The 10,000-nt window shown below is 61.2% G+C and overlaps 1 non-coding gene across 1 annotated transcript in view; it reads right to left on the bottom strand.

Annotated features, from left to right (window-relative positions):
- LOC148998117 (18S ribosomal RNA) overlaps positions 1–1,300 on the bottom strand; it is a 1,873-nt gene extending 573 nt beyond the window's left edge. The window contains exon 1 of the ribosomal RNA XR_016149884.1: positions 1–1,300. This exon is cut by the window's left edge and continues 573 nt beyond it. This is a non-coding gene — a ribosomal RNA (18S ribosomal RNA).
- Positions 1,301–10,000: the final 8,700 nt, after the last annotated feature.

Genomic DNA, 10,000 nt, shown 5'->3' with positions numbered 1-10,000 from the left:
GCTATCAATCTGTCAATCCTTTCCGTGTCCGGGCCGGGTGAGCTTTCCCGTGTTGAGTCAAATTAAGCCGCAGGCTCCACTCCTGGTGGTGCCCTTCCGTCAATTCCTTTAAGTTTCAGCTTTGCAACCATACTCCCCCCGGAACCCAAAGACTCGTGGTTTCCCGCACGCTGCCCGGCGGGTCATGGGAATAACGCCGCCGGATCGCGGGTCGGCATCGTTTACGGTCGGAACTACGACGGTATCTGATCGTCTTCGAACCTCCGACTTTCGTTCTTGATTAATGAAAACATTCTTGGCAAATGCTTTCGCTCTCGTCCGTCTTGCGCCGGTCCAAGAATTTCACCTCTAGCGGCGCAATACGAATGCCCCCGGCCGTCCCTCTCAATCATGGCCCCGGGTTCCAGAAACCCACAAAATAGAACCGGAGTCCTATTCCATTATTCCTAGCTGCGGTATTCAGCGGCGACGGGCGGCCTGCTTTGAACACTCTAATTTTTTCAAAGTAAACGCTTCGGGCCCCGAGGACCGGACACCCAGTTAAGGGCATCCGGGGGGCGCCGTGAGGCAGGGGTCCGGGACAGGCGGTGGCTCGCCTCGCGGCGGACCGCCGGCCCGCTCCCGAGATCCAACTACGAGCTTTTTAACTGCAGCAACTTTAGTATACGCTATTGGAGCTGGAATTACCGCGGCTGCTGGCACCAGACTTGCCCTCCAATGGGTCCTCGCCCATGGGTTTAGGATACGCTCATTCCAATTACAGGGCCTCGAAAGAGACCTGTATTGTTATTTTTCGTCACTACCTCTCCGTGTCGGAAATGGGTAATTTGCGCGCCTGCTGCCTTCCTTGGATGTGGTAGCCGTTTCTCAGGCTCCCTCTCCGGAATCGAACCCTGATTCCCCGTTACCCGTGGTCACCATGGTAGGCGCCGAATGTACCATCGAAAGTTGATAGGGCAGACATTCGAATGAGTCGTCGCCGCCGCGGAGGGCGCGCGATCGGCCCGAGGTTATCTAGAGTCACCAAAGCGGCCGGGGCGGCCGGAGCCGCACCCGGATGGGTTTTGGATCTGATAAATGCACGCGTCCCCGACCCCCCGAGGGGAGCCGGGTCGGCGCTCGTTTGCATGTATTAGCTCTGGAATTGCCACAGTTATCCAAGTAGCGGGTGGAGCGATCAAAGGAACCATAACTGATTTAATGAGCCATTCGCAGTTTCACTGTACCGACCGTGTGCACTTAGACCTGCATGGCTTAATCTTTGAGACAAGCATATGCTACTGGCAGGATCAACCAGGTAAACCGCCCTGTAGGGGGGGAAGGAGAACCGCGAACACGCTGGCTTCCTACACACGGGTCTCGCTCCGCCCCGAGTGCGGCCCGGGTCGGCGGGCCGGGGGCTCGGGGACGGCGCGGCCGCTCATAGGGGGCGCGTGCGGAACCCTCCTCTCTCTCTGGGGGGGAGAAGGTGTGGCCGCTGGGTCGAGGCCGTAACCGGGAAAGGGTGCCTTTCGGGCGGGGGAGGCGCGGGTGCGAAGAGCCGGCTCGAAGACTGGGAGGGTGGGGGGATGTGTCGAGCCCCCCGATCCGCTCGCCGTCCGATCCGACCGACGCGACCGCGTCCTCCGCCCGCCGTGGCGGACGTTCGTTTCAGACGGGTCTTCTGAGTCTCCCGAGGTCGACGCGGCCTGCTTTCCCCGGAGGGAGGCCGCGTCTAGAGTCGACGCGCAGAGCGGGGAGGAGCAAGCTGCCCATAGCGGTCTCTCGACCGGGCAGGGGCCGTCCCCAGGCGCGTCCGAAGTTCCAATCGATCAGGCTAAACACCCCTCGCGTCGACGGCCCGGGAGGAGGGGGTGCGCTCCTCTCGGGCCCCGGGGGGTGGGCAACCCGGAGGCGCCCGTCACACGGAGATCCGTTACCTTGTCCGAGCGGGGCGTTTGTCCCCTCCTCGACAAAACCCCGAAGGCCCGTTTTAGGACCGTCTTGGCACCGACGGAAGCTCCGCCGCGCCCACCGATACCGTCTCGCCCCGGGCACGAAGCGCCCTCCCGGGTGACCGGCCCGGGAGGCGGGCCGTCCTGGTAAACTCTTTCGACTTCACGTTTAGGGACTCTGTCCCTTTTTTCCGGAGGGGGGCCTTTTCCTCCAGAGCGCCCTGGTTACCGCCTGCCTGCCGACCCCAGACGACGCATCCTCCCCAGGATGTCGGAAACCGATACCGAGCAACGCTTTTTTTTTTGGTCCGTCACCTTGTCCGAGCGGGGCTCTCGTCCCCTTCCTCGACAAAACCCCGAAGGCCCGTTTTAGGACCGTCTCGGCACCGACGGGTGCTCCGTTCACGCCCACCGATACCGTCTCGCCCCGGGTCCGAGGCACCCACCCAGGTCACCGGCCATGGAGACGGGCCGGCCCTGGGGAACTCTTTCGACTTCACGTTTACGGACTCTGTCCTTTTTTTCCGGAGGGGGGGCCTTTTCCTCCAGAGCGCCCTGGTGACCGCCTGCCTGCCTGCCTGCCGACCCCAGATGACGCATCCCCGCCTGGATGTCAGAAACCGATACCGAGCACCATTTTTTAGCCCGTCGCCTTGTCCGATTGGGGCGCTTGTCCCCTTCCTCGACAAAACCCCGAAGGCCCGTCTCAGGACCACCTCGGCACCGACGGGGGCTCCGCCAGGCAGACGCATTCGCTCGTGCCCGAAAACGAGGCGCTCTCCCCGGTCGCCAGCCGGGGGAGGTTCGTTAGCATTGGGAATCTCGTTCGCACGCAACAGCACGGACACTCGCCGTTTACCCAGACCGACCGTTCGACAAGCATATGCCTGGGGTGCACTTTTTCCATAAAACCAGCCCGTCTTTTCCTGGAGGTCTCGTACTTCCAGAGCTCCGACGGGGGCGCAGTCTGGATTTTATATGCCCACCCAGAGCGAGTCTGAGTGGGACTCACGACGGTCTGATCAATGGTAGGGGGTGCTCTGTGTTTTGCACCACCACACTTGCCCTCTTCCATACAGCCCCGAAGGCCCGTTTTAGGACCGTCTTCCCTCCAGGTCGAGCTCCAGGGGGTGTCGGGCGAATCTGACTCTGGCCCAGGACGGGGCCACCCTCCCTGGGCTGGCCAGGGAGGTCTGAGACCATGGAGCTTTAGAACCACACCACGTCATTGGACTTAGTCGATTTTACTCAAATTTTTTGGCACCAGAGCCGGACCCCGCCACGCGCGCCGGGCTCGTGCCCAGGAAAGACGCACCCTGCCTGGGGTGCACTTTACATAAAACCGGCCTGTCTTTTCCTGGAGGTCTCGTACTTCCAGAGCTCCGACGGGGGGGCGTAGTCTGGATTTTATATGCCCACCCAGAGCGAGTCTGAGTGGGACTCACGACGGTCTGATCAATGGTAGGGGGTGCTCTGTGTTTTGCACCACCACACTTGCCCTCTTCCATACAGCCCCGAAGGCCCGTTTTAGGACCGTCTTCCCTCCAGGTCGAGCTCCAGGGGGTGTCGGGCGAATCTGACTCTGGCCCAGGACGGGCCACCCTCCCTGGGCTGGCCAGGGAGGTCTGAGACCATGGGGCTTTGAACCCACGTCACGCCATTGGACTTAGTCGATTTTTCTCAATTTTTTTGGCACCAGAGCCGGACCCCGCCACGTGCGCCGGGCTCGTGCCCAGGAAAGATGCACCCTGCCTGGGGTGCACTTTTCAGAAAACCAGCCTGTCTTTTCCTGGAGGTCTCGTACTTCCAGAGCTCCGACGGGGCGTAGTCTGGATTTTATATGCCCACCCAGAGTGAGTCTGAGTGGGACTCACGACGGTCTGATCGCTGGTAGGGGTCCTCTGTGTTTGCCACCACCACGCTTCCCCCTCTCTCATACATCCCCGAAGGCCCGTTTTAGGACCGTCTTCGCTCCAGGCGGAGCTCCAGGGGTGGCGGGCGAATCTGAATCTGGCCCAGGACGGGCCACCCTCCCTGGGCTGGCCAGGGAGGTCTGAGGGCATGGAGCTTTGGAACCACACCACGTTATTGGACTCTGTCTATTTTTTCCCCCAAACTTTGGCACCAGAGCCGGACCACCACACCATGTGCGCTGGGCTCGTGCCCAGGAAAAGATGCACCCTGCCTGGGGTGCACTTTTCAGAAAACCAGCCTGTCTTTTCCTGGAGGTCTCGTAACTTCCAGAGCTCCAGCGCGGCGTAATCTGGATTTTTACATGCCCACCCAGAGTGACTCTGAGTGGGACTCACGACGGTCTGATCGCTGGTAGGGGGTCCTCTGTGTTTGCCACCACCACGCTTCCCCTCTCTCATACATCCCCGAAGGCCCGTTTTAGGACCGTCTTCGCTCCAGGCGGAGCTCCAGGGGTGGCGGGCGAATCTGAATCTGGCCCAGGACGGGCCACCCTCCCTGGGCTGGCCAGGGAGGTCTGAGGGCATGGAGGTTTGGAGCCACCGCACATTTTTTGTACTTTGTCGTTTTTCGAGATCTGGGCTTCAGAGTCGAGCCCAGGCTCCGTTTCAAGGTGGGCATTGGGCTTCGTTCTTGCCCAGGAGACCCGCACCCTGCCTGGGATGCACTTTTCAGAGAAACCGGGCCGCCTTTTCCTGGAGGTTCTCGTGTTTTTCAGAGCTCCACCACAGCAGAGATTGAATCCTCTTCCCCAGCCAGAGTGCACCCTCTCTGGCTTGGGTGAGTGCCTTGAGTGCCCTGGAGGTCCGAACCAACAGCACGTTTATGGACTTTGTCTATTTTTCCAAATTCGACTCCAGAGTCAAGCCGGCCAAGGGGCTCTCTGAAGGCCCCTCTCTCCCTCCCTCATCCTCTACAAGAGCCCCATGGTCCGTTTTAGGACCGTCTTCGCTCCAGGCGGAGCTCCAGGGGTGGCGGGGGAAATCTGAGTCTGGCCCAGGACGGGCCACCCTCCCTGGGCTGGCCAGGGAGGTCTGAGGGCATGGAGGTTTGGAGCCACCGCACCTTTTTGTACTTTGTCGTTTTTCGAGATCTGGGCTTCAGAGTCGAGCCCAGGCTCCGTTTCAAGGTGGGCATTGGGCTTCGTTCTTGCCCAGGAGACCCGCACCCTGCCTGGGATGCACTTTTCAGAGAAACCGGGCCGTCTTTTCCCTGGAGGTTTTCGTGTTTTTCAGAGCTCCACCACAGCAGAGATTGAATCTGCTTCCCCAGCCAGAGTGCACCCTCTCTGGCTTGGGTGAGTGGTGCCTTGAGTGGCCAGGGCCAACATCACCCACGGGCATCGGGCTTTATTCGTGCCCATGAGACCCGCACCCTGCCTGGGATGCACTTTTCAGAGAAACCGGGCCGTCTTTTCCTGGAGGTTTCGCGTTTTTCCAGAGCTCCACCACAGCAGAGATTGAATCTGCTTCCCCAGCCAGAGTGCACCCTCTCTGGCTTGGGTGAGTGCCTTGAGTGGCCAGGGCCAACATCACCCACGGGGCATCGGGCTTTATTCGTGCCCAGGAGACCCGCACCCTGCCTGGGATGCACTTTTCAGAGAAATCGGGCCGTCTTTTCCTGGAGGTTTCGCGTTTTTCCAGAGCTCCACCACAGCAGAGATTGAATCTGCTTCCCCAGCCAGAGTGCACCCTCTCTGGCTTGGGTGAGTGCCTTGAGTGGCCAGGGCCAACATCACCCACGGGCATCGGGCTTTATTCGTGCCCATGAGACCCGCACCCTGCCTGGGATGCACTTTTCAGAGAAATCGGGCCGTCTTTTCCTGGAGGTTTCGCGTTTTTCCAGAGCTCCACCACAGCAGAGATTGAATCTGCTTCCCCAGCCAGAGTGCACCCTCTCTGGCTTGGGTGAGTGCCTTGAGTGGCCAGGGCCAAAATCACCCACGGGGCATCGGGCTTTATTCGTGCCCAGGAGACCCGCACCCTGCCTGGGATGCACTTTTCAGAGAAATCGGGCCGTCTTTTCCTGGAGGTTTCGCGTTTTTCCAGAGCTCCACCACAGCAGAGATTGAATCTGCTTCCCCAGCCAGAGTGCACCCTCTCTGGCTTGGGTGAGTGCCTTGAGTGGCCAGGGCCAACATCACCCACGGGGCATCGGGCTTTATTCGTGCCCAGGAGACCCGCACCCTGCCTGGGATGCAGATCGGTTTGTGTGAGTCCTGGTTGGGTGAGCGTTACCCTTCTACATCACCCCCAAGGCCCGTTTTAGGACCGTCTCGGCTCCGGGCGGACAGCCGGGGGGCAGGGGGCGAATCTGCCTCCGGCCCGGGTCGGAGCTCCCTCCCCGGGGCCGTGCGTGGAGACCCGTCGCGCCCGGAGCTCCCGTGCAACCCCACGTTTTGGACTTGGGTTTTGGAGCGAGCGAGCGGGGTCGAACCCCGGGGGCCGAGCCGCCACGGAGTCCCCGAGCCCCGGGGACGAAGCCCCGGGAGCGAGGTCCCTCCGTGGAGGCGCGAGCCCCCAGGGCCCGGCCGCCCGCCCGGGGAGGAGAGCGCACGCTCCCCTACCCCTCAAAACCCACGTGGCTGGTTGCAGCAGACCCTGTGCACCGGAGGTTCCTCCAGGAGCGCGGGGCTGGGTGCTCTAAGCCCAAGTCATACAGGCAACCATGCCTCCCCGGGACTCCCCCTGCGAGCGGCGGCTGTTTGAAGGACGGTAACCCCACTGCACGGGGCTTCAAACGACCGTAGCTCGCCGAAGGCGGCTCCGATCGACGCCAAATTTTTATGGGCTGGAGAACGGGACGAGACCTTTCGAATGAGACCGCCCCCAGCCCCGTGGGCCCCCGGGGGCCCGACAGACGGGCCCCCAAAGCGCCCCGGAAGCGGAAAAACGCAAATATCTCGCCGAAAACTCGACGTGCCCGGCCGAGGCCGGGCTCATTCGAACCGTCTCGCCGAGCTGAACGCGTCCATATGCGTTTCGTCGTTTTTGGTCGAGTATTCGCGGAGATATCGGCCGAAAACCCTCGGCCGCGCTCTGAAATGGCGCCCGCCGATGACGTCACGATCCCGGGAGAAAATCGCCCGTATCTCCGCGACGCGAAGGCCCAGAGAGCTCAAATTTGGGTGGCGAGGTCCCACGGGGGCCCTCGCTCGAACCAGGGCGGCGGCGGGCCCCGGGGACGCCCCCTACCGGATCGCCGTTCGCCGGGACCCCCGACTTTGAACGGCTATAACTCGGGGACCCGGGCGAGTTGGACCTCGTGGGTGGGCTCTTTCGAAAGGCCCCGTCCGGCACTACGGTCGATTCGAGTTTGGGGAAGATTGGCCCAGGGGTTCGCGAGATATAAGCCAAAAAACGCCGCGCCTTTGACCGGGCCTAACTCCCTGACCCCGAGGCCCCCGGGGACGCGGGTGGCCTCTTTGGATAGGGCCCCTCGAGGCCTACGGAAGACCCGAGTTTGAAATTTTTTCGCCCGGCCGTCTTCGAGATATCGGCGAAAAACGGAATCTTCCCGTCCGGTGGGTGGGTGTGGGTGTCTCCGGGGGGCGGGGGGACTTCCAGGACCCCGGGGGGGGGGCCACCTGGCCGTGCCCGAGGACGGTGCACCTCCCTGGGTGTGCCGTCAGAGCCTCCGGGGCCCCGGAAGTCCCCGCCCGCTGCACGTTTTCGGACTTTGAGGGATTTTCGGGCCCGGAAAAGGGCCCCGAATTCGAACGCACGTAGCTCGGGGACCCGGGGGCCCAGAGACACCGGACTCGGGTCAAGTGTGGCGTCCCGGCGGGCCCCTCGCAAAGAGCCCGCCCCCGAGCTCCGGGGCCCCCGGGTCCCGGAGAAAAGGGGCCCGACGTGTCGGGGGGGCGCCCGGGAAGGAAAGGTCCCAGGGGCCCGGGGGAGGCGGGTTCCGAGAGGGCCCGTGGGGAGCCCCCGACACCCGAAAGGGCGAGCCGCTGGGACCTCCCCTCTCCGAGATACGGGCCGTTTTCTCCGAAAGTCGCCCGCGCGTAACGGGGCCCATCTCGGGACCGGGAGGTCCCAGCGGCTCGCGGCGGCGGGTGCGGGGCCCGCTCTCGGGGACCTTGCTCCTCCCGCCGTCCCGAGCCACGGGGACCTTCCGGTCCCGAGATACGGCCACTTCCTGTCCAGCTTTGACCGGGTGTAACTCGAAAAGTAAGCCGAGTTGGGGCTCCACACTCGGGGCTATTGGGGGCCTCTGGGAGGGCCCCACACGCCGGGTGTATGGGGCCCCAACTCGGCTTGGTTCCGGAGATATGGCCCTTTAAAGTTTCAACTTTGACCGGCTGTAACTCGAAAAGTGAGCCGAGTTGGGGCTCCACACTCGGGGGTATTGGGGGCCTCTAGGAGGGCCCCCCACGCCGGGTGTATGGGGCCCCAACTCGGCTTGGTTCCGGAGATATGGCCCTTTAAAGTTTCAACTTTGACCGGCTGTAACTCGAAAAGTGAGCCGAGTTGGGGCTCCACACTCGGGGGTATTGGGGGCCTCTAGGAGGGCCCCCCACGCCGGGTGTATGGGGCCCCAACTCGGCTTGGTTCCGGAGATATGGCCCTTTAAAGTTTCAACTTTGACCGGCTGTAACTCGAAAAGTAAGCCGAGTTGGGGCTCCACACTCGGGGGTATTGGGGGCCTCTAGGAGGGCCCCCCACGCCGGGTGTATGGGGCCCCAACTCGGCTTGGTTCCGGAGATATGGCCCTTTAAAGTTTCAACTTTGACCGGCTGTAACTCGAAAAGTAAGCCGAGTTGGGGCTCCACACTCGGGGGTATTGGGGGCCTCTAGGAGGGCCCCCCACGCCGGGTGTATGGGGCCCCAACTCGGCTTGGTTCCGGAGATATGGCCCTTTAAAGTTTCAACTTTGACCGGCTGTAACTCGAAAAGTAAGCCGAGTTGGGGCTCCACACTCGGGGGTATTGGGGGCCTCTAGGAGGGCCCCCCACGCCGGGTGTATGGGGCCCCAACTCGGCTTGGTTCCGGAGATATGCCCGTTTGAAGTTGCAACTTCTACCCAGTCTAATAATCCCAAAATAATAATTAAATAAAAAAAAAAATAATAATAAAAATAAAAATAAGCCGAGTTGGGGCTCCACACTCTGGGCCTGGGGGGCACCACTAGGAGATCCCCCTGTGCCCAGAGCGTGGAGCCCCGAATCGGCTTTCCACACCACTCACACCGGTTTCTGACTACCTTAAGAGAGTCATTGTTAGTCGCGCAGTTTACCCGACTCTGGGAACCGGGGCTTTGGGCTTGGGGGAGACCCACCGCTCGCCCCCTAACACGTCGGGGGGGACCAGGGGGCACCCGCCTGGACCCCCTCAGCCCCACTTCGGAGAACCAGAACGCTGGCCAGGGACCCCCACGGCGGTTGAAGTTTGAACTTCTACCCGGTGCATCCCGAAAAATTGAAAAAATAAAATAAAATAAGATAATAATAATAATAATAATAATAATTTTAAAAAAAATAAGCCGAGTTGGGGCTCCACACTCTGGGCCTGGGGTGGACCACTAGGAGATCCCCCTGTGCCCAGAGCGTGGAGCCCCAACTCGGCTTTCCACACCACTCACACCGGTTCCTGCCTACCTTAAGAGAGTCAAAGTTACTCCCGCAGTTTACCCGACTCTGGGAACCGGGGCTTTGGGCTTGGGGGAGACCCACCGCTCGCCCCCTAACACGTCGGGGGGACCAGGGGGCACCCGCCTGGACCACCTCCTGCCCGACTCGGAGAACCAGAGCTCTGGCCAGGGGACCCCCACGGCGGTTGAAGTTTGAACTTCTACCCGGTGCATCCCGAAAAATTGAAAAAATAAAATAAAATAAGATAAAAAAAAAAATAATAATAATAATAATAATTTTAAAAAAAAAATAAGCCGAGTTGGGGCTCCACACTCTGGGCCTGGGGTGGACCACTAGGAGATCCACCTGTGCCCAGAACATGGAGCCCCAACTCGGCTTTCCACACCACTCACACCGGTTCCTGCCTACCTTAAGAGAGTCAAAGTTACTCCCGCAGTTTACCCGACTCTGGGAACCGGGGCTTTGGGCTTGGGGGAGACCCACCGCTTGCCCCCTAACACGT

The sequence above is a fragment of the Pimephales promelas genome, chromosome 2, assembly GCF_988280905.1.
Source record: "Pimephales promelas chromosome 2, fPimPro1.hap1.1, whole genome shotgun sequence".
Lineage (NCBI taxonomy): Eukaryota > Metazoa > Chordata > Actinopteri > Cypriniformes > Leuciscidae > Pimephales > Pimephales promelas.
The sequence above is the reverse complement of the archived record's forward strand: the minus strand, read 5'-3'. Positions and strand labels throughout refer to the sequence as shown.